This window comes from Lygodium microphyllum, chromosome 4 (genome assembly GCF_053477565.2).
Source record: "Lygodium microphyllum isolate KBCC chromosome 4, Lygodium_microphyllum_v1.1.10, whole genome shotgun sequence".
Taxonomy (NCBI): domain Eukaryota; kingdom Viridiplantae; phylum Streptophyta; class Polypodiopsida; order Schizaeales; family Lygodiaceae; genus Lygodium; species Lygodium microphyllum.
In genome coordinates, this window is record NC_141138.1 from 45,082,216 (window position 1) to 45,108,068 (window position 25,853).

The window sequence follows — 25,853 nt, forward strand, 5'->3', positions numbered from 1 at the left end:
TCAGGCAGTTTGATGTTTCCTGCATTTTCTGTTATGGTCTTGATAGGCCATAACACTTTGGCGATCCTGCTAGTTTCATGGGAATAGATCTCATGATTTAAGCATCAGGATTGGAAAGAATAATTATAAAATTGGATAGCAGGAATTCAAGATGCTAATGGCATTAGAGATGTACAAGGTGCCTTGCATGGGCAGTATTTATCTCAGACAGTTATCCTTATTTATCCAATCATATCCTCACAAGGAGCATATCTCTAGAATTAAGGGAGGTGTTGTCAAGACAGTAATAGCAAACTGCAAGGCCTAATGATACAAATGAAGTAATGAAACTAGGTAGGCTTGATGAACAAGAGTTCACAGATGTTGGATAGAATCCCTTAGGGGTGGGTTCCTTTGAGGGTACCTCAACAGTATACCATTCTCTTGCCACCTCTACAGAGTCCCCCCAACTGTCACCTCCAACTCCTTCAAGCATACTAGGTTTATCAGATAATGAAGAAGCAATATTGCCTCCTAACTATCAGGGTACTCCTCCAAGGAAGACACTTAAAAGATTGTAGCATGTGATGTTAGGGAGGACATTCCTATTAAGGAATGCAAGGGTTCCAGTAAATAAATCTTTGAGTTTTAACCCTTTATCACCACAAAGTAAGCCCAAGAAGCAAAACAATATGATTCAAAATCAACCATTCAACCCAAAGGTGAGAGCATCTAAATTTTCAAGCAAGAAGAAGGAAGATCCAGACTGCCATGTGGCTCAGTTTGAAACAAGGTGGACAGCAAGTGGATTTAATCAGTCATATGGAGGTCAAGTCAAAGAGCAGCAATTTGCAGCCACTTTGCAGGGAAAAGCCATGCAATGGTTTTCCAGTTATGGTATGGCAGCATTTAATACATATGATGAATTAAAAAATACATTTTTGGGGAGGTTCTAAAAACATAAAACCCCGGGGGATATTTTGAGAAAGATTAAGAGGATTAAGAAAAAGAGTATGTTGGTGGAAGATTATGGTCAAAAGTTTAGGAACCTATTGAACAGGTTGAATAATATTGATGCACCATCAGTGGAGATGCAAATTACTTGCTTCATTAAGGGTTTGAGGAGTAAAATCAGGGACCCAATTGCTTATGTAGAACTAGGGCAAAATGGTACACTAGATACCATGATTAGGGCTGCTATGAGAGTTGAGAGAAGGTTGGGTACTTCTCATTCAAAAACACATAAAGACGATGATTCTTCAGGTTCAGATTCAGATTCAGGATCTGAAAGTGATATTGATGATGATGATAGTGAGAATAGTTCAGATTCAAAAAATGATTCTAGTGACGCTGATGATGAGGAGTCTAGTAGGAAGAAACATAGGAAGAAGAAGAAAAAATCAAGATCAGCCAAGTCTAACAAGAAGAAAACAAAAGATAGAAGTAAAAGAAAAGAAGAGGAGAGTAAATTGGATAAGAAGATAAAGAAGATTCTGAAATATTTAGGTCTTTCAAACACTAAGATGAAGGAAAAGTACTATGAGATATGCCAACGAAATGGCCATGAAATCAGGACATGTTGATACAATCCTAATTTTAGGATGGCACAACGGATGCCAATGGGGTAGTCTAGCTTGAGACCTATGCAACCAGTTGCAGTAAATCAGGTTATTACTAACACAAGGCCTCAAAGATCTTTTAGGGGATTTGGAAGAATGCAGGCAAGATAGCCTTCAAGAAACTTAAGAACACAGCAACAAACTCCTCAAATGGGAGCATGTCACTATTGTGGAGGTCAAGGACACTTTGTTGGACCAAACTATGATCTTCAGGCAAGGCATAGGATTGAGAGAGGAATTCCAATAGCAAGGACCTACAACGACGAAAGACCTATAGGAGCATCCCATCTAGAGCATCCACCTACCCTAATTGCAGCAGTCCTCATAAAGTTACCTGACCAAGATGAGAAAATGCAATTTCCAGATGATACAAGAGCTGCTACTTGTAGGAAAATTCAGCGAGAAGAGGTTCAAGAATGGTGAGAGGGGGTGTTAGGTAACTTAAATGTTGCAAGTATGCATGTTGAATGTGATGCATTATGGGCTCGCCCCAGACATCAAAGTCCACTAACTGCAACGGATATGTACTCTACTTTACATGCTTCAAAAATGGCAATCTCGACTACTTACCAAACTGGTAAGCATCGCATACATGACCAATGTCTGTGTATTGAAACTTGGGTAAACCGGTAACAAGCTGTGTTTTTTGCATAATTTGCAACCTCTACGAATTCACATGTCCCACTCTCTTATGCCAAATTTCCAAATCTCTGACAGTGGCAAATTAACCATGGGGGCCATGTATGACAAACTACATTGCACGCAAATCCAAAAAATATTGGGTTTCATTACTTCAAGAGAAGATGGATGAGATATCATTTGGCAATAAGTACATCTACTCTCTTCTAGGCTTCTTCGAGCTACACTCCCCATGGTCTTCTTAGGTAGCAACACATTTTGCCCTAGTAGTTCCTGCCTAATGACATTGGGGTCTTGAACCCCAGCAATGATGCCACGGGCCACCATGAAAAAAAGCAGTCCAGACCTAGTACTAAGCCTTTGTTAGTGCCCTCAACTTCAAGAAGTTCTCAAAAAAAGTTGAAGAGCATGACTTATGAAATACAATAATGTCACTCACAAACTGGCCAATATACTTCTTTAATGCCGAGTCTTGCACCCTTCCTTAGCTACTAGATCGGCCACCTTGTCTAGATGAAAATTCAGCTATATAGAAATGTCATGCATGACATGAGTTAAGTGTTAGACTCACTCTATCAGACTTACTATGCATGGAGTGTGCTAAAGATATATACATCAGATTCGCACAAAAATTTACCAATAGGACCTCTAGGGCATCAAGAGCATGGAGATAAAATTTTACCAAGATGAGGCCCCAGAGTAGCCCTAGCTGAAGGCTCGCATAGTACACATTCAAGTCCCCCAGACACGAGCCTCCGGCCAAGGCTACTCTGGGGGCTTGCAAATTTAGGCCCCTAGATGTGAGCCTCCGGCCAGGGTTGCTCTAGGGGCTTGTACCTTCAGATCCCCCCTAGACGCAAGCCTCTGGCTAGGGCTACTCTAGGAGCCTTATCCTAGCAAAATTTGATCTCCATGCTCTCGATGCCCTAGAGGCCATGCTGGTAATTTTTTTCTCAAATTTGATAACATTAATTCGTTAACATTACCTTCTCTGCATCATCTATCTGTTGCTGTAATGTAGCATCTAGGTCTTGCTCCTTGCAACTTGGCCATCCTCGTCTCTCTATTGGGAAGGCACTATGTAGTCGTGTTGAGGTACAAAAATGCTTTCTTACAATCACTCGAACTCCTCCTCTATGATATCATATTGTGGTGCTGCATCCTTAATCTGCTCTTGGATGCTCACAATGGCAGAGATGCCATTGACACTCATGCCATCATATTGAGCCACCACATCAACTGTGCTTGGGCATCTTGTATATCAAAATCTATAACATCATCATGTGCATCACAAACCATGATGCAATATAGTTCTTCTTCTCTTAGCTCAAAAAAATTGTAATACATCCTGCATGAGTAGATATTTCACCCCCTTGATGATGATAGCATCGAGAGAAGTGAGGGGTGGCTCATTGCTTGTCGGCATCTCATCATGGCAAGGAGGTGGGTGCATAATGGCTATTAAGCTTTGTGCTACCTCTACGCTTGGATCAAGTGCGATCTCTTCGGGCTCCCTCTCAAAATACTCTAGTTGTGGCTAAGAGGGTGCCTCAATCTCTTCATCACTATCCTCTTTCACCTCAGTGCACAAAACATATATGGCAAATGATGCATCGTGCTCGATGAGATTCATCGTGGCATGGTCTTGGGATGAGGGGGGCATTGCTTTGGCGTGGAGATGCTATCCCACATGCACAAGGGCTCGATTAATCACCTTTTCATGGCTCGATCCAGCACGTAAACTATATAATAAATCTATGGGGATCCATCTGAGAGAAAAGTCTAGAATAGAGCAAGTGAGAGGGTTTCCCGCATCACAAAACGATGCCACTCTACTAGAGCTAGTCTCTAGACTCAAGGTCATGCAAAACCTGGAATAGAGCAAGTGAGAGGGTTTCCCGCATCACTAAACGATGCCACTTCACTAGAGCTAGGGTCTACGGCAGAAAGCAAGCTCTCTAGACTCAAGGTCATGCAAAACCTAGGGTATATTTGGTTTCCTATGTGTACGTAGTGTGTGGAGCTAATCCATGCGGCAAAGGCAGGAGTGGTAGCCATGACACACAAAGTGAGAAGGAAGGAGAGCACAAGTGTAGGGAAGTAGAGAATGAAAGTGAAAATGAGTTTGGAGTTATAGCTTTTATGTATCTAGGGTTTTAAATAAAGGTTGTTTTTAACCGTAAAGTTTCAAATTAGAACTCTTGCCTTAGTTTCTTTATTTCAATACTTTAAAGTCGACGTTAAAAGTACTCATACAGATAAACACTTCATTGTACATTATTATATCCTTGAATATACTTGGATCACTGAGTATATTCGAGTCCAACTAGAGAAAATATAGAAATTTTTTAAAAAGAGAAATTTAAAATACCTTCAAAATCCCTTAGATCTAATTTAATATTTTAATTTAAGAAATGAGTAGAAGAGATGAGCCACAATATATCATTATTCAAAGACAATATTGCATAGATTATAGAACTCTAGCATGCAATTTAATTTTGATTTTAACCAGCACGATTGACTAATAACAGTATGTATTATTGCACGCTTTGATCATAGTAAACTAAGATTATCTTAATTGAAAGTACTTACAAGTTTCAAAAAATTTTATATTCATTCTTTATTTTAAAAAATTACAAGGATTCCACTATCTGAAGGATATGTGAAGAAGCACATTGTTTACATGTCATGGATTACTCACTACGAATCTTGACTTTTCTATTATCTAACTTGAAATAGAAGTTACAGAGGGGCTTAGGGGGGTCACTCATGAATATATGTATATGTAACGTGAGTTCAAAATAAGGGGGTTTTAAAAGACCATTTTTATACATTTTTTACATATAGAAGGGTGTCATATAAAGGGGTTACTTACAAATTGAATAGAAAAGGGTTGTGTTTTATTCAAGAAAATTTCACAGATTAGGATATTTATAAATAGGCCATGAATGCACGTTATATAGAGAATATATATATAGTGAACCCCTCAAGCAGAGGGGCTCATTGGACATAAATTGGATTTCTTATCTTAGAAAAGTAATGGGCCAATGGCTCTTGTACTAACCACAAAAGGATTATGACCATTCCACAATATAACCACATCTATGAGAGCTGTATGTGTCTCATCTTAGGTATCTCGATCCAAGATGATCCCCTTCCTCACAAATTTTTGCACAGAGTTTATGTGGTGATAAAAAACTTGTAATAAAAGAAAAAATAATGATAAGTAAATGCAACTAACACAATAATTCATATAAGAAAGACCTATGTCAATTAAATCAGGCCATTCAAAGTAGTAAAAAAGATTTACCTAAATGTGAGATCAAATGATTATCGCCTCTTGTGGAGACCTGGTAGGTTCCTGGGAATGAGTAAGGGCCCGATGCCTGGTCTTCCTAGGGGTAGCAGCTAGTAGAAAAGAAAAGAAAAGGAAGGTTGGAGTGAAAATAAAAGTGAATCTTAAAAAAGGATTAAGTGTCACCTCGTGAGATCTTGGTAGGTTCTTGGGTACCAAGACAAGACCTGAGACCGATGCCTTGTTCTCCTTGGGTCACTCTACGCTTAGCTCCCTCATTTTTACATGCCCGAGTATGGAGACCTTGGGAAGACAATGTGTTATAAGAAATATATGATGACCAAGGTATAGGAGTCCTCGCCTAGTAGGAGGTCCTGGTCTAGTTGTCCTAAGTTAGGCAGGTAGTTCAGACCACCACTAGGATGACCTCTTTGATAGGTTTTTTAGCTAGTCCATGTTCAAGTAGTTGATTGGAGACTCACTTTGGATTTCTATCAGATTATGCTGGGTCTATTCCTTGTGGATTTTCATGCCTTAATTTTGTCAGGGGGTAGGGTGAGAGCTGTGATGTGTTTTGTTGTGGATTTTTGTATGAGCTTGATGCTCTTCATGATTATGCATGTGCAGATCTATTCATGGGATTCGAGGGGCTGAGTCACCCTATCCCATGGTGGCCAATCAGATCTAGATTTTGGTAGCCAATTTTGAGCCGTGCTTAAAGCATTTGAGGCCATTTTTGGAGCAAGATGCGCCCAAGTTCCAAGCAGTGCCAAAGACCAAATTTTCAAGAAAAATCAAATGGTGGAAGATGGCCAAGCTAGAGTTTTCCTAGATGCATTTCAACATCAGGAATCCAATGCAAGTCTCGGTTCATCGATCGGAGATCGTTTCACCCCCCATGTAATGATGCAACACATAAGTGGTAGGGGGAGAGAAGGGTTGTGGAAGTGTTTAAGTGCGAAAAATGAAGTGAATTCTGATCCTTTGTTTATGCACATCGTATAGGACCATAATAATTTAAGTTTTAAGGGACTAGTAGCATGAGAAATCGGTGCTAGTCTCCATACATCAAAGCATACGTTTAGTGAAGATCATCAAAGGGCTATTTTACATATCACAAAATGATAGTTTAATAAATATTGATTCTGCACAATAGGCATATACTTTTGCATTTTGCATGCCATATGCTATAATCTTTTGGATGCATAGCACTTGTATGTTAAACATTGACCAATGCTAAGAGTGTAAGGAAGTCCTTTGCTAAAGGTTAGATAAGTGGTTCCTTGGGATTGTTTGGTGAGGATCTGTATACTCCTGGATCGTACAAAACAAGAAAAGAGTGGACTATGTATCGTGTGTCTTATATCTTAAGGTAGCGCATCTTGGGGCCAATCCCCTTGATGAGAAGAGTTGCAGTGGAGCTGCGGCAATCATCCGAGAGGCACTTCCCTATGTTTGTGGTACGAGGTATTACGCCTATATGTTATGGGATCTCCCTTTGAGGAGTAGGGGAAGGAAACCATTGGACTATTCTTATTACAAACACAATTTCAATTTTAGGGTTTAGTGTAGTGTGACCCTTAGATGCTCTCGGCGGCGAGGATATGCATGGTGTCTTGAGTGTCTTAGAGGTCTAGAGAGCCACTATCGGGCCCATTTTAGGTCCCGATAGGTGGTGCATGTGCCAGGAGCTTCCAACAAGTGGTGGCTCCAAATCAGGGGTCTCTAGGGACCAAATAGTTAGTTTATGTCCTCTACCAACAACCGTCAAGCTGAAATAAAAAAAGAGGAACGTGCTGAGAGGGCTAGATGGCGAGCTGAGATTCTAAGGCGTTATTCTCCTCAAAGGAGCAATAAGATATACATAAGCAGTTGTGGTTTTAATAACCCAAGTGTCATAAGAAACCCTTTGTGATGCCAGGAGGCATATTCCACGGTGGATTCCGTGCCACGGTGGATTCCGTGAGGTTTTACGGTGGATTCCGTAAACTTAGATGACCGGGGCTCATACGCAAAGAGGATTCTTTGTGCGAGAAGTTGATGGGGACGCCTGTCCTTTTCGGGCGTTTCATTAATTTAGTGTGTACATGGGTGATTCCATAGTGGGTGATTCCGCAAAATGCATATTAAATTAATAAACGTTTATGAGTTTAGAGTGCGCACTCGTAATAAATTAAGGTTAGGATTTATTTCTAACCAGTTGATTTATTTATGTAGCTGAAGACTGCTAGGTATTCACTTTTGTCGGTTTAATTGTGTTATTTTACTAACGATTGTGAATGCTTCAGTTGATGTGTAGAGATAGCAGCAGTGGCGGAGGAAAGCATTGGAGTCTAGCGGGTTTTCTGATCTTTGGACTATATTTTGATAGGCGCCACGCCTATATTTTGATTATGTCTATAGAGACATCGATTATTTATTATTATTTTGTATGCGCTTATGCGCCTGGATATGTTATTTCTATTTGGACATTGAGATTGGGCGTGCCAGACACTTTGGGCACCATCCATTAGCTTTATTTTCCTATTTTTGGTAGAAAGCAAACTCAAAAGCTAAAAGCTTGTCATATTTTTGTAATTGGGCTATTTTTGAGCATAAAGATTGGAAATATACATTAAATACATGCTTTGTGAAGCGCTCACACAAGGCATGGGGGAGATTCAACCCAATTTGTCTCTTGTCTCATGTCGTGCTTGTTTTTACATTGGTCTTTGTGCTAAAAAGTAGAGTGCTTTGTTCTTGGGGACCTTTGGGAATTCACTACGTGAGCTACCTGCGTCCGATCTGCGCACCAGTGGTATCAGAGCGGAGCAGAGATCAAGGGCTTCCAATCGCTACCAATCTCGGGCGAAGGCGGAGCTCCAGGAACAAACGACCTCTACAGTCAATCTCGTCGCGAACCGTCGATACAGGCAGACTTCTGGCGATCAAGAACCCCTGTTTCCACTCTCAGATCGCGAAGGACCACTCTCTGTCGGCGGAGGACCACTCCCTCAACTCCATGAACAAGTCGTGATAGAACAGTGAGAAATTTCTTATCTTCTTCATTAAAAAGCTTAAGTACAAAGCTTAAGAACTTAAGAGAAGCTTGATAAGCTTCAAAACGACAAATCGATGCATCCTGGGAGGTCCGAAAAATCCGCGCGCTGTCAAAAACGACCCCCCCCCCTCACGATCAAAAACGGCGGACTTACTGATCTTCTTAAGCTTATTAGCTTAAGCTTATTTATTAAGCTTAAGTCATCAAGCTACTCTGCAAGTTCTACTGGGCAGACAAGACAGAGAAGTCTGTAAACTCCGGGTCACGCACTCCAGAAGTCAAGTTTCGCAAGTCGACCCTAATCAAGTCCTGCAAGTTCTGCAAGTCGGCTAAGTCCAGCAAGTCAACAACCCTGCAAGTCTGCTAAGTCTGCAACTCTGCAAGTCAGACTAAATCAGAACAGACTAGTGCTTAAAACTCATAGAAGACTTGTTCGTTTGCAAAAACTCTGAACTGGAAAGTTGTTCGCAGCAAGCTGTTTTACCTATCTGCAAGTTCGTTGAAGTACTTTCAGCAAACAGAGACAGAAATATTTCAGAATTTCTGAAAATTGAAGAAGAAAATACCCAAAAATACATAGCCTTGTAACCCCAAATTTGAGCTACGCTCATCCCACTAACTGATTTTGAGTGAGAAAGGTTTGTTGAGTTTTACAGGATGACTACCCCACATATGGATGATCCTATGGCTGAAGACGACCTACCCGAGCCTACCATGGAACAAAAGCTGGATCTTATCATGTTGCAATTGGACGAAGAGCGAAGAGCTAGGCAAGCCTTGCAAGCGCAATTGACAAAGCTACAAGGAGCGTCCACTGACAAAGAAGAACCGCAAGCTGAAGATTTGATTCGCCGTACCATCGACGCCACTCTTGAAGCACAAACCATTCGCAAGGAATCCAAGATAAGTAAACGAAGTTTCAAGTTTCGTACTTTCAATGGCATAAGAGAAGGAAAGACTGTTTTATCATTCATTAGCCAGTTTGATGATTATTTCCATGAGGAAACTTATCCTGAGAAAGATAAAATCAAGTGTGTTACTAATCATCTGATAGATAGAGCATCACTTTGGTGGACTGTCGTCCGCAAGAGCATAGAATGTCCTGCTACATGGGAAGATTTTAAGAAAAAGTTCATGCAAAATTTCCTTCCACCGCAATTTCATGAGAAGGCAATCAAGCAATGGGATTTACTTCAACAACGCGATCGTGAGCCTATTCCACAGTATACAGAGCGTTTTTGGAATGCACTTTTACAGCTACGCATGCTTGAAGACGTACCAGAGACGACCCATAAGCGGAAGTACATGTCTGGACTTCTTGGACATTACTACGCTGAGGTGAATATGTTCAAGCCTGCTACCCTTGAAGATGCCATCTCCTTAGCTCACGACACTGAAGATAAGTTACGTGGAAGAGATCGACGACCACAGCCATTCCAAGCAAACGGTAATTATGGATCTAAACAATTCAATTCCAATTTCAGAAGGTTTAATCCAGGTCGTTTTTCATCACCATCTTTCCGCAAGAATTGGCCTAAACCACCCGCATTACCATCCACTGTCAATCCAAATCCTAAACCTATCCAACAAGCAAATCCAAATATACCCAGACTCCCAGCCATTGCAAATAATGTGACCAAAGCCAAGCCCATCGTATGCTACAAGTGTCACCAGCCAGGGCATCTCGCAGCAAATTGTCATTCAAAGAAGCCATCAGCACATATCAACTACCTTGGAGCTATGGACGAAGACGAGCATGAGGATATGCCAGATTTCACTGAAGAAGAAGATGATCCTACTACTACTTCCGACACTTTACCAGGTATGCCTACTTTACATTCATTGTTGACTATGAAATGTATGGTGCATGGAAAAGGAAGAACTATCTTGCATGATGACGGTAGTACCCATGACTTTATTTCAGCAAAATTGGTAAAGGAATTGAAATTGCATACAGTACCTACGCACTATCGCATAAAAGCTGCATTTTTAGGCACTAGGTACAATGGCACACAAGAAGTTCAAGATTTAGAAATTCAAATTGGTCCATATATTGAAAGAAGAAATTTCTTAGTTGTCCCATTACAGTCTAGCGACATTATTCTAGGAATGCCATGGAGACACCAACATAATCCCAATATAGATTATTCCACACACACAATGAATATAAATTTTCAAGGAAAATCTATTACATTATTTGGTATGCATGCATCTCATATGTTTCCACTGCTTTCGCATACTCAAGCAAAACGTGCACTACGCAAGAACACTAAATCATATCTCATTTGGGTGAATGAATTGCACGCAAAAGAAACTCATATGCACCCTAGGCATAAGGAATTTCTTGCATATTTTAAGGACTGTTTTACAGAAGACCTACCACCAGGTTTACCACCATCACGTCCAGAAGACCATAAAATTGACCTAATACCTGGCACACAACCACCTTGCAAAGCCCCATATAGGCACAATCAAATAGAGCAAAAAGAAATCCAGAGTCAAGTAGAAGAATTACTAAATAGAGGTTTAATTCGACCTAGCAGTTCCCCATTCGGTGCACCTGTGCTCTTAGTCAAGAAAAAGAATAATACTTATCGGATGTGTATTGACTACCGAGCATTAAACAAGATCACTGTAAAGAATAGGTATCCTATACCTAGAGTCGATGACCTTATGGACAAACTGCAAGGATCTTCTATATTTAGTAAAATTGACCTTAAATCTGGATATCATCAGGTGAGGTTAGATAGATCCGACATATTTAAGACTGCATTCAGGACACAGTTTGGCCATTACGAATTCTTAGTTATGCCATTCGGATTAACTAATGCACCTGCTACTTTCAGTAGAATGATGAATCGTATTTTTCTAAAATATCAATATTGTGTGATTGTTTTCTTTGATGATATTTTAGTATTCAGTCAAAGTGAAAAAGAGCATTATGAGCATTTATCATTAGTTTTTCAATTACTAAAAGAAAATCAATTGTTTGCAAATCCTGACAAGAGTGAATTCTTTAAGACAGAAATAGAATATCTAGGTCATATTGTATCAAAAGAAGGAATTAAAGTTGATCCTAAGAAAATTGACGCAATATTGCATTGGCCTATTCCTAAAAATGTACATGAACTACGCTCATTCCTTGGTCTTGCTAGTTTCTATAGGAAGTTTGTACGTAATTTCTCATTACTTGCTTTACCACTGACCAAACTTCTTAAGAAAGGCATTGTTTATCAATGGACTGAAAACCAGCAGAAATCCTTTGATTTACTTAAACGTGCATTGACCAATGCCCCTGTCCTACAATTACCTGACTTTAATAGACCATTCTTTTTAGTTGTGACTGATGCTAGCGGATCAGGAATAGGAGCCGTGCTAATGCAAGACAACCATCCAATAGCATATTCTAGTTCTAAGCTGAAACCCTCTGAGCTTAAATATTCCACCTATGACAAGGAACTCTTAGCAGTTGTTCAAGCATTAAAACAATGGAAGCATTATTTAATGGGTTCAGAATTCATGATAAAGACCGACCAGCAAAGCATTAGACATCTACTTAGCCAACCCCAAATTTCTGACCGCCATATCAAATGGGCTTCATTCATTCAAAGTTTCCATCCTATCATTCAATACCAACCTGGAAAAGAAAATGTAGTTGCCGATACATTGAGTAGAAGACCTGCAATTCATAAGATTTCTATCATATCTTTTGATTCTTTGATTGCTATGAAAGACACATATCACCAGGATATTACTTTTCATTCTGATTGGCAAAAATTAGTTCAAAATAATTTCATTCCTGTTGATTTATTATCATATAATGATGGATTCATGTTCTTTGAAAAGAGACTGTGTGTTACTATTCCATTCCGATCTTTTGTTTTAAATGAAATTCATTGTCCCCCATATCAAGGTCATAGAGGTATCATTTCTACATTACACATGTTAATTGAAGATTTTTATTGGCCGCATATGGATGCAGATGTATCTAATTTTGTTTCTGAATGTCTGATTTGTCAAAGAATAAAGAGACATCATGGTAAACAGTATGGATTATTAATGCCTTTATCTATTCCATCTAAACCTTGGGAACATATATCTATGGATTTCATTACTGGCTTACCAAATACTAAATCTAACCATGACATGATTTGGACAATTGTAGATAGATTTAGTAAACAAGCATATTTCATTGCATGTAAGAAAACTTTAACAGCATCACAAGCAGCACAGTTATTTTTGAAAACTGTTTTTACTAACCATGGATTGCCGAAAGTGATTATTTCAGATAGAGATTCTAGATTTTGTAATAATTTTTGGATTACACTGTTTGCAAATCTAGGCACAAAGATTGATTTTTCATCTGCATTTCATCTAGAAACAAATGGACAAACAGAAGCCACAAATAGCACCATTCTAGATCTTTTACGTGCATACACTATCTCTAAACCTCAAACATGGGATACTCATTTACACTTATTACAGTTTGCTTACAATAATACACCGCACACATCTACAAAGAAAGCACCTTTTGAAGTTATTTATGGACATAGATTATCTACACCTGTTGCATCTTTGTCTAATAGAATACAAAGTGCCGATGATATTGCTGTTATGCATAACACTATTTTTGATGAGGTAAAGGATATGATTGCTAAAGCCCAACAATCATATACCAAACAAGCCAACAAGAAAAGACAAGCCATGAATTTCAAAGTTGATGATTATGTTTGGCTTAGAATAGAAAAGCGTAGACTGCAAAGTGTAGATAGACATCCAGTTGTCAAATTAGCCCCTAGATTCTACGGACCATTTAGAATCATTCATAAGATTAATGACAATGCATTCAAGTTAGAACTGCCATCTCATTGGAAAATTCATAATACATTTCATATTAGTTTATTGAGACCATTTAGAGGACAATTACCTATCCACCCTGTCTATGAAAATCCACCTTTACTAGAAGAAGAGACTGAAATACTTGAACCAGAAGCCATCATAGACACTGACTACATGACTACTAGAACTGGCCAAAGGTATTCTAGATATCTAGTAAAATTTAAGAACCATCCTGTAGAAGAAGCACAATGGATGCACGCTAGAGACCTAAATGCTTTCCCCACTCTGTTAGCTCCACATTGAGCTAATAGCAATTGAGGTCAATTGCTATCCCACCCCGGGGGTATGATGCCAGGAGGCATATTCCACGGTGGATTCCGTGCCACGGTGGATTCCGTGAGGTTTTACGGTGGATTCCGTAAACTTAGATGACCGGGGCTCATACGCAAAGAGGATTCTTTGTGCGAGAAGTTGATGGGGACGCCTGTCCTTTTCGGGCGTTTCATTAATTTAGTGTGTACATGGGTGATTCCATAGTGGGTGATTCCGCAAAATGCATATTAAATTAATAAACGTTTATGAGTTTAGAGTGCGCACTCGTAATAAATTAAGGTTAGGATTTATTTCTAACCAGTTGATTTATTTATGTAGCTGAAGACTGCTAGGTATTCACTTTTGTCGGTTTAATTGTGTTATTTTACTAACGATTGTGAATGCTTCAGTTGATGTGTAGAGATAGCAGCAGTGGCGGAGGAAAGCATTGGAGTCTAGCGGGTTTTCTGATCTTTGGACTATATTTTGATAGGCGCCACGCCTATATTTTGATTATGTCTATAGAGACATCGATTATTTATTATTATTTTGTATGCGCTTATGCGCCTGGATATGTTATTTCTATTTGGACATTGAGATTGGGCGTGCCAGACACTTTGGGCACCGTCCATTAGCTTTATTTTCCTATTTTTGGTAGAAAGCAAACTCAACCTGGCATATTCCACGGTGGATTCCGTGCCACGGTGGATTCCGTGAGGTTTTACGGTGGATTCCGTAAACTTAGATGACCGGGGCTCATACGCAAAGAGGATTCTTTGTGCGAGAAGTTGATGGGGACGCCTGTCCTTTTCGGGCGTTTCATTAATTTAGTGTGTACATGGGTGATTCCATAGTGGGTGATTCCGCAAAATGCATATTAAATTAATAAACGTTTATGAGTTTAGAGTGCGCACTCGTAATAAATTAAGGTTAGGATTTATTTCTAACCAGTTGATTTATTTATGTAGCTGAAGACTGCTAGGTATTCACTTTTGTCGGTTTAATTGTGTTATTTTACTAACGATTGTGAATGCTTCAGTTGATGTGTAGAGATAGCAGCAGTGGCGGAGGAAAGCATTGGAGTCTAGCGGGTTTTCTGATCTTTGGACTATATTTTGATAGGCGCCACGCCTATATTTTGATTATGTCTATAGAGACATCGATTATTTATTATTATTTTGTATGCGCTTATGCGCCTGGATATGTTATTTCTATTTGGACATTGAGATTGGGCGTGCCAGACACTTTGGGCACCGTCCATTAGCTTTATTTTCCTATTTTTGGTAGAAAGCAAACTCAAAAGCTAAAAGCTTGTCATATTTTTGTAATTGGGCTATTTTTGAGCATAAAGATTGGAAATATACATTAAATACATGCTTTGTGAAGCGCTCACACAAGGCATGGGGGAGATTCAACCCAATTTGTCTCTTGTCTCATGTCGTGCTTGTTTTTACATTGGTCTTTGTGCTAAAAAGTAGAGTGCTTTGTTCTTGGGGACCTTTGGGAATTCACTATGTGAGCTACCTGCGTCCGATCTGCGCACCACTTTGAGTGCAAGAGGAAGTCTTAATACTTCCCCTCTTCCAGTTAATCAACCTTTACAAAGTGGTCAGAAGCATGGGCGACAAGGCAGGACAATGCAAAAGAGGCTGCCAGTTTCCTACTTAAACAGATCATCTACCATTTTGGTCTGCCAAAGGAAATAGTATTAGACCTAGAACTCACCTTTTAAATAAGGTGATTAAAAGTTGACTGAATCTTGGTAGATCAAGCATAACAAGATGACCCCCTATAACCCGCAAGCAAATGGACAATTTGAAACCACCAATAAGCAGCTTGTGGGTATCCTGTCCAAGATAGTCTCCAAAAAGAAACAAGACTGGGATAGGAAATTATATGTGGCAGTATGGGCATACAATACAACGTTTGAATGAGCCAATGGCCATACCCCATTCAAATTAGTTTATGGGGAGGAGTGTGTCTTTCCCTTAGAAATTGAGTTTCCGACCATAAGATTCATAATCAATCATTCTTTGGGTGATGAAGATGCCCTATTCGAGCGTTTTACGACCATAGCCCACTTGGATGAGGTCAAATTTCAGAGTTTGTTGCACCAAGAAGTAGCTAAACGTCAGATGAAGCGGCTGCATGATCTAAAAATGGAAAAATATACATTTAAAATAGGACAGTTAGTTCTGTATTATGATGTGCGTAGGGAGATATTTCTAGGGAAGCTGGAACCTAGATGGGATGGCCCTTACAAGGTAGTTAGGATAGGTAAAAATAAGTCTACGGCTTTACTAGCTGATCTACTAGGAGTGAAATTTAAAATAGCATTAATCTTAATAATATTAAACCTTATTACTTTTTAATATACTGCGTTTGTGGGGAATTTTATTAGACCACACATTATATTGTAGGCGATGGTTGGTATGGGTAATGCGAAAAGTTGTTGAGACCCATCTACCACTATTATCTTGGATCCATAGGTTGATCAGATGACATGTTATGCGTATGCCTCTTCTTGCTATCTATGCAAGAGGGATAGGTCACAACTCGATGCATTTAGTTTAGGACAAGAGGCCTATTTCCTTCTTGGCCTCCTAGAGCATCTAGTTTCCTATTTATAAAAATTTCCAAGGAGGATATATATGAGCTGGTTTGCTTGATTTTTTTAGGCCAAGAGGGCCAATTTCTTTAAGGTTTTAATGCTTGATTTCATTACGCCAAGAGGGCCAGGTAGTTTTGCAGTGACATGACCTCTTTCATTAGGCCAAGGAGGCCATATGTCTATTTGGTGCAAGTATGTTTAATGGTTTTCTATTTTAGTGATTGCATCATACATGTTGAGGAAGTCACTAGAGGGATCCTTTGCTATGGAGGAGCTTCTTGTGGCCATTCGAGATGGTTTCATCCCCTTCCTAAGTCTTTTCCCTTTTCTCTAAAGAAAATAATGATATATGTGTATGTGAGGGTTACTTTCTTTTTGTTTGCTGGGGAGCAGTAATCAAGACATGACGTCCCAGGTTTAGGTTAGGCATGTTTGAGGGAGGTATGAGTAGTCATTGTCTCCTGCAAAGGCATTGCCAGGCACTAAAAGACTTGTTTTCGAAGGAAGTTCTAGTGACCTTGTTTTGCTGACCTGCTAGTAGGCGGCCGTTCTAGGAGTTCATGTTAGTGTGAGGCAGTTAGAGAACCCTGCCCTTAAACATCCAAAGAAGAGCAAGTTCTAAACCTATCTAAAAATACATATACAGAGGTGTGTAAAAAGGGGTTCTAACCCCTCTCGAAAATAGAAAAGAGAAGAAAGAAAAATCCTTGAGAAATTGTTCATTGCCTTGCGAAGGTGTGGTAGGTTCCTGGGGACGACCCGATGCCTTGTCTTCTTGGAGGTGGCATCTAGCTATAAAAATAAGGAAAGGAAAGAAAGGGTTGGAGCGAAAATAAAAGCGAGTATTAAAAAGGGATCAAGTGTCACCTCGCGACGGATTGGTAGGTTCTTGGGTACCTAGATAGGACATGAGGCCATGAGGCCGATGCCCTATTCTCCTTGGGTCACTACGCTCAACTCCCTCCTTTTTACATGCTTAGGAGGAGATCCTGATTGAGTTGTCCTCAGTTAGGCAGGTAGTTGAGAGCACCACTTAGGATGATCTCTTTGACAGTTCTTTTTAGCTTGGCTGTGTTAGCTTGGCTATGTTGGAACAATTGGTTAGTGACTAGCTTTAGGCTTCTTGTTAGATTATGCTAGACCTACTCCTCGTGGATCTCATGCCTTGGTCTTGACAGGGGGTAGGGTGAGAGCTATGATGTGTTTTGTTGAGTATATTTTGTATCACCTTAATGCTCTTTGTGGTTGTGTTGATGTGCATATTTGTTCATGGGATTCAACGGGCTGAGTTGCCCTATCTCATTGGTGACCACGGGATAGGGTGACTTAGTCCATCGAATCCTATGAAAAAATCTGCACATCAACACAGCCACAAAGAGCATCAAGCTGATACAAAATATGCTCAACAAAACACATCAAAACTCTCACCCTACCTCTATCAAGACCAAGGCATGAAATCCATGAGGACTAGGTCTAGCATAATCTGACAGGAAACCTAAAGCTAGTCACTAACCAACTCTTCCAACACAGCCAAGCTAAAAAGAACTATCAAACAGATCATCCTAAGTGGTGGTCTGAACTACTTGCCTATTGAGGACAACTCAACTAGGAGCTCCTCCTAGTAGGCGAGGGCACCTATAGCTTGACTAAGAAATATTGTCTTTTAACACATTTTCCTTTTAGGCTTCTATGTTTCCATACTCAGGCGTGTAAAAAGGAGGGAGCTGAGTGTAGTGATCCCCCAAGGAGAACAGGGCATCGGCCTCAAGTGTCCTGTCTCGGTATCCAAGAACCTACCAAGCCCTCGTGAGGCGACACTTAATCCTTTTTTAACGCTCACTTTTATTTTTGCTCCAACCTTCATTTCCTTTCCTTATTTTTATAGCTAGATGCCACCCCCATGAAGACAAGGCATTGGCCTCGGGTCTACTGACTTGTCCCTAAGAACCTACCAGGCCTTCGCAAGGTGATGAACAACTGCTCAAGGATTTTTCTTTCTTTCATTTTCTATTTTTTGAAAAGGGTTAGAACCCCTTTTTACACACCTCCGTATATGTATTCTTAGATAGGTTTAGATCTTGCTCTTCTCTGGATATTTAAGGGCAGGCTACTCTAACTGCCTCTCACACTAACAGGAACTCCTAGAACAGCCGCCTAGCAAGTCAGCAAAATAGGGTCACTAGAACTTTCTTCGAAAACAAGTCTTTTAGTGCTTAACAATGCCTTTGTAGGAGGCAATGACTACTAAGACCTCCCTCAGACATGCCTAACCTCAGATACATATATATCATTATTTCCTTAAGAGAAAAGGGAAAAGACTCAGGAAGGGGACGAAACCACTTGGAATGGCCACAAGAAGTTCCTCCACAGCAAAGGCTAAAAAATGTTCGACATAAGTGAAAGTATCATAACACTAATTGTATTTTATTTATATTATTTTAATTTTTTATTTTCTAGGTTTTTTTAAAACTTATTTGGATTTTTTTATTTGATTTTTGTTGTTTGTGTTGTTTTTTTTTACTTTTTTGTTTGTGTTTATATATATATATATATATATATATATATATATATATATATATATATATATATATATATATATATATATATATATAAAATTAATCAACATGACAAAGTCAAAAAAATTATCATAGATATTTACTAGAATTTTTTAAAAAAATTGTTAGTTTTCTTTCAATTTTTCGAATTACTATTATTATTAATGGTTTTTTATTTTTAATTATGTTTTATTTTTATTTTCAATTAATTCACATAATCAAAATTTTCAAAAAAATCTAGATTCAATTTGTTATGTTTTTGTAAAATTTAATGATTTATTTTGAATTTTTAGGATTTTTTAAAATTGGTAATGTTTCATTTTTTTGCACTTTAAAAAAAATGAAAATGCATGTGTTCAGGTTTGAACTATGTGTGAATAGCAACCAACATGCTGCCACATGGACAAGAGCACACACGTGTCCTCGCGCATGAATGACTACTAACATGAACATGCACTCACGAACACTAAAACCATGCATGCGTTTCCAACAAACAAAAAGAAAGTAACCCTCACATACACATATATCATTATTTGCTTAAGAGAAAAGAGAAAAAACTCGTGAAGGGGATGAAACCACTTGGAATGGCCACAATAAGTTCCTCCACAACAAAGGCTAAAAAATGTTCGACATAAGTGAAAGTACTACAATAACAAGTGTGTTTTATTTATATTACTTTAATTTTTTATTTTCTAGATTTTTTCTTAATTTTATTTGGATTTTTTTTGTTTGGTTTTTGTTGTTTCTTTTTACTTTTTTGTTTGTGTTTATATATATATATATATATAATCAACATGACAAAGTCAAAAAAATCTAGATTCAGTTTGCTATGTTTTTGTAAATTTTTATGATTTTTTTTTAAATTGGTAATTTTTAATTTTTTTTGCAATTAAAAATTACGAAAATGCATGTATTTGGGTTTGAACTATGTGTGAATAGCAATCAACATGCTGCCACATGGACAAGAGCACATGTGTGTCCTCGCGCATGAGTGACTGCTAACATGAACAAGCACTCACAAACACTAAAACCATGCATGTGAACGGGCATGATCATGCAAACAGTTGCATGATGTAGAGGAGAAGGCATGGACTGAAGGTAATTGAAGGGGGGGGCATTAATGTTTATGGGGGGTAAGGATTTGAGTAGGGATAATTGGAGGGAGGGGGGATTGTTAAGAGTAGGGGTAATTGGGGGAAATATGGGGGTTATGGGGTTTAAGGGTCGGGGGGATTAAGGCTCTGGGGGGGGTGGTGGGATTAATGTGGTGGTTTGGAGGGGGGGCGATAGGATTAATGTGGTGACGTGGGGAGGCAAGGGTGGGTAGGTTAATGGGGTAAGGGTTTAGGAGGGGGGGTTAATGGTGGGCAGGTGGTAGGAAAAGGATGGGTAGGGGGGTAGCAAGGGTGGGTAGGTTAATGGGGTAAGGGTTTAGGAGGGGGGTTAATGGTGGGCCGGTGGTAGGACAAGGATGGGTAGGGGGCAGCAAGGGTGGCGAGGAGAGAGGCGGGGTAGGGGAGGGAGGGTAGTAGGTAGGAATGGATGTAGAGCAGCGCGACTGAGAATACCAAAGAGAGCAGGTGGGTGCACGCGGCTCGCGAGTGCTATTGCAAGGCGGTGGGTTGGCAAGTAGGACTAAACTAGGAAGAGAGGAGGGAGGAGTGCCTGCTAGGCGGCACAGAAACTAAGGGGCGGTAGCAACGTGGCACACGACAGCAACTTGCAAAGGGCAGTGGGGAAGGGGAAGAGGAGGGAGAAGGGTGGAGGGAGGAGGGAAGAAAGAGGGAGGAATGGAGAAGGAGGGAGGGAGGGAGGTGAAGGAGGTAGAGATGGGAAAGAGAAGTACACAAGACGGAGGAGAGAGAGAGAGAGAGAGAGAGAGAAAAGGAGAGAGAGAGAGGAGGGAAGGGATGGGGTGACGGTTGGGAGGGGAGGATTTGGTTATTTTTTTAAATTTTAAAGAATAATTATTTTTATATATTTATTAAAAAAAAACAAAACAGAAAAAAGAGATGTAGAGCATGCCCCCCTCTCCCATGCACAAACAAAGGCGAGGGCTTAAAAAAATTACACCGATGGGAATGGATTGGGGCAGTGGGTGAGAATCCAGACAACTGAATGCCATACGATGAAAGCCAGGCACACGTATTGAGGCAAAAACCGACTATTACACGACACGTAGGAGGCGAAAATGCAAAAATTATATGTAAAAATTAACATAGAGAGATGTAGGCATCAAATAAAGATGCTGTAAAAAGTAAAACGGGGCATGATGACAAGGGGAATGGCAGAGACAATGCATTTGTTATATTTGGTAGCAAATAGGGGATTCATATGGAAAAAGATGAAAAATCGACCACGAAAAATCAAAAAAAGTTAATTTTGCAAAATCCGTCAATCAAAACGAAATGCAAAAACAAAAAAACATGTCATAATGAAGAGTAGGATAGGCCTATTGTAGAGGCAAGCTCAAACTCAACCGCTAAGACCCACGGACCGCTTATTGTTCAAGTGTTTCAAGCAAGCACTAATGGCTACCTCTCACATAGCCGACGCACTATCCCTCTCTACGAGTATAGTGAGGTTACCTTGATGCACAATTGAGTTGCTTCCTCTCTCAAGAACTCCGATAACTCCACGATTTGTGATGCAAGCTCAAGCATCCTCAAGCCTCTTTCTTCAAGCTCCATCCTCCATGGCCACAGACGAGATGAGAGAAGAGAAGAGAAGAAGAAGAGAGGAGATGGAGGAGGGCCTCACCTCCAAGATCCATCACCCTCACACACTCACTCCCTCACTCACTCACAATCCCTTCCTCAAGCACTCACAAGCAAGCAAGCAAGAGAAGAGAAGAAGAGAAGAAGAAGAGTCTACTTTGCCACACACCAAAATGATAAGCTCTCATTCACTTTTTGAACTTTATATACAAAAACCTAAATCCCTTTTGGGCAGTCACCCCTTATCCCCTTTTTCTTACATGGTCGGTCGTGGCCTAGGTCCTTTTTTCCCATTGTCCTCCTCTCTTCCTAGCTTAGTCCTACTGCCTATTATCCCCTTTTGGGTGGTCATCTATGCCCTTATCCCCTTTTCCTTACATGGCCTAGGCCATTTTTTCCCATTTTCCTCCTCTCTTCCTAGTTTAGTCCTCATGCCCGTTCATGGTTACAAATTGCACAGAAGGGAGCCTAGCACTCTTTTATAGAGGTTTTGGCTACGCCTTTATATTTAAAGGTGCGTCTTCTTTCTTTTGGCTTCTTGTGGCTTCCATGGTTGCATCTTATACTCCTGGTGGTTGTTTCCATGCTATTAGATATCTTCTAGGCCCACACTCTTGTAGGGCGGCTTTTTCACTTTTCTGCCTTGCACTTTTCCTCTTGATGCCTCGTTTTCCACTTCCTTGTCTTTGCAATAAATATTACTCCCATCATAGTTGAGTGCCAGTCCCGTGGCACTGCTTGATGGGGAGTTAGACGGTGTTACTGGGGTAGCGAGGTGGCTTTTTGAGTTTGTATATGAGCCCTGTTGGAAGGTGTGTTGGAGGGATTTATGGTTCTGGAAGGCCCTTGAGTTAGACATGAGTCCTGGTGTTAGAGGGATTTATGAAACTGGAAGGCCCTTAAGTTTGGAATGAGCCTTACTGTTGGAGGGATTTATGGAATTGAAAGACCCTTGAGTTTGGAATGAGCCCTAGTACTGCTTCACGTGCAGCAAAACAAGCTGCCTTGTACTCTACTTTAGTAGAAGATAATGCCACTATTGGATGCTTCTTAATAATCCAAGAGAAAATTCCTGAACCCAAAGAGAAACAATAACCAGAATCTAACTTTCTGGAATCACTGTCTCTTGCCCAATCTGAGTCACAATTCCCCACAAGAGAAGTTTCGGAACTGTATGTGATTCCATAGTCAAGAGTTTCCTTCAAGTATTTGAGCACTCGAATCCCAGCCTTCCAATGACTCTCAAGAAGCGTGTTTGAGAACCTGCTCAAAACACCAACAACAAAACTTATATCTCGTATGGTATTACAGAAGTAGATCAAACTACTAACCATTCTCCTGTACCTCCCAATGTCTGCCAATGATGATGTATCCTCAACGGATAACTTTGCATAAACCTCCATAGGTATAGCTATCTCCTTGCACTCGGTCATGCCAAATGCCTTCAAGATCTCCCATGCATACTTCTTCTGAGAGATGAAGAGCTTTCCTAGCTCTTGCAAGACTTCAATTCCCAAACAATAGTACAGCAAGCCCAAGTCTGTCATTTCAAACTCAGAACTCAAAGCCTTTTGAGTTTGGTTGATCATATCTTCATAGTCACCAATAATAAGAAGGTCGTCCACATATAGGACAATCACTACAGACTTTTCACCATCCCTGTAAACATACAAGTTAGCATCTGAGGCACATCTTTTAAAGTTTAAGCTTAAAAATAGCTTATCTATCTGCTCTGGTACCATGCTCTGGGGGCTTGTTTTAGCCCATACAATGCCTTCTTCAGCTTACATACTTTGTTCTCAGAATGGGGGGCCTCAAACCCTTGTGGTTGAGCCATGTACACCTCCTCCTTGTTGAGGTCACCATTTAAGACTAACTTAACATCCATTTGGTAAACTGGCCACTACAAGTACTAAGCGAATAGTGGTCATTCTTCTGGAAATTAGGGCAAATGACTCTTGAAAATCAAACCCTTCAACCACTGAACATCCTTGTGCAAACAGTCTAGCTTTTTACTTTTCTAAGGTACCATCAATCTTGCAGTGTACCTTCATGAGCCACTTGGTGCCAATAACCTTCTGCTTTGTTGGCCAATCCACTAGCTCCCAAGTGTCATTCTTCATTATGCTGTCATACTCGGCTTGCATAGCTACCTTCCATGCTGGATCTGCAAGTGCTTCTTCTCAGTCAGTTGGCTTCTTTACTTCTCTCATAATCTCAGCCATCAAGGCCATATTGAGTATGTGAGCAGAAGCCCTCCTTTGCTCCTCTATTGTTTGAGACCTCCTTGGTCCGTCTGCCTTCTCGTCAACAGATGTGGGCATATGATTATTGTGGTCATAGAACTACTTCACCCAATGCGAAAATGGCTTTTCTGGTGGGGTGATGTCAGGTTGGTGAACTTTTTCCTCATCATCTGAAGATGATTCTTCCTCCTCCTTAAGGATAGGGACAGCTCTCAGGATAGGTTCATAGTGGACTACTTCTTCGCTTGATGATAAAGTGGAAGAACTTGCCTTATCCTCCTCCATTGTATGAACCTACTCCTTGAACACCACATCAGGGGGGCTCACGATGATCTTCTTTGCCTCTTGGTCATATAATTTGTAAGCCTTCTGCTCACATCACTATAACCCAAGAAGATACATTTTCTGCTTTTTGGTTGTAACTTGTTTCTCTTCTCATTTGGAATATGTGCATAACATTCACATCCAAAAATTCTGAAGTGTCAGATAGATGGTTTCTTACCATTGTAAGCCCCATGAGGTGTTTTTCCCTTGAGAGCCTTTGTGTAGCTCCGATTTAAAATGTAGAGTGTAGTATTAAAATCTTCAGACCAAAAAAGGTTAGGCAATCCCTTGCCAGGATTTAGCATGCATCTTGCCATCTCCACAATGGTGTGATTCCTACATTCCACAATACCGTTCTGCTGAGGTATGTGAGGCGTCGTCAACTGACGCTTGATCCCTTTGCTCTTGCAAAAGTCTTCAAACTCCTTTGAGTTGAACTCACCACCACCATTCGTTCTAAATTGCTTCACACTTTTCCATGTTTCATTCTCAACAAGTGTTAGCCATTATTTAAACTTACCAAAAGCTTGAGCATTATCACAAAGGAAGTACACGCACATCTTCCTACTATAGTCATCGACAATCAGCATAAAATAAGAAGATCCCCCCAAGGCCCGTGTAGGCATCTTTCTGCACAAGTCAGCATGCACCAACTCTAGAGAAGCTTGTGCTCTATTCTTCCTTTCTTGTGGAAATGCCTTTCTCTGTTGCTTGCCCTTTGGCCCAACTAATGGGTGGATTTTGGCCTACTTTATGGCAACAATTCATGTTCGTTGAGTGATCAAACCTATGGCCATTGATGAAATAACTTTATTCACTTGTTTTCAATAAAAGAACTATTTGAGAAAGGTTGTTTGCTATTATGTTGGTCTATGTGCACTAAAGGCATTAAAAAAACTACTATTTAATGATTTAATTAAGGAAGTTGGTTTTATATATCCACATTGAATATGTTAGGATAATTATCAAAATAAAAGTGCATGGGGTGTGTTGACTGGGATGTGAGTGAATAACATCCTCAATAGTAGAACTGGTCATATGGAAGGGTGAACTTAACCCATCAAGAGCTTTTTGAAAGATATGGTTAGTATTAGAGTTGAAGCATGAACTACCTAGGGTTGGTACCATAGAATTTGGCTTAGCACTATTTTAGGAGGATGGGATAAGATTTTCCTTATGTATAGACGGGTTGATGTTGCACTCCCCCTCATCTCACAATATTACTGAAACAAGTGTGGCTCTATCTTTCTTCAGGTTTTGATTTTCCCACATATGTGGCTATATTCATTTGATGCTACTATTTTTTAAGATATCAAAGTTGAGTGTAAAGTTCTACATTTCTCTTCGTGTGAACTAACCCTTTCAATGGATAATTTTGATAAATGCCTACGATAATGAAATTTTTTTTATTCCCCTCCCCAACCGACTGTCGTGCTGGAAGGGGAGGGGAATAGAATGGATGACAAAGCTCCTTGGTGGAGCTCGGTGCTTCCAGCCACCATGCATGACGACACGAAGAGAGGGAGGATTCCCTTCCCTCTCCCTATAAAAACCCCCACTCAAGGGAAGGCCAGAGAGGAGGAGGAAGGGAGTACGCTGCCTCGATACCTGACGGAGGAGCTGAAGTCGAAACAGAAAGAGGGGGAGGCTGCCGTTTGGTTGCCACGTTTCGACTGT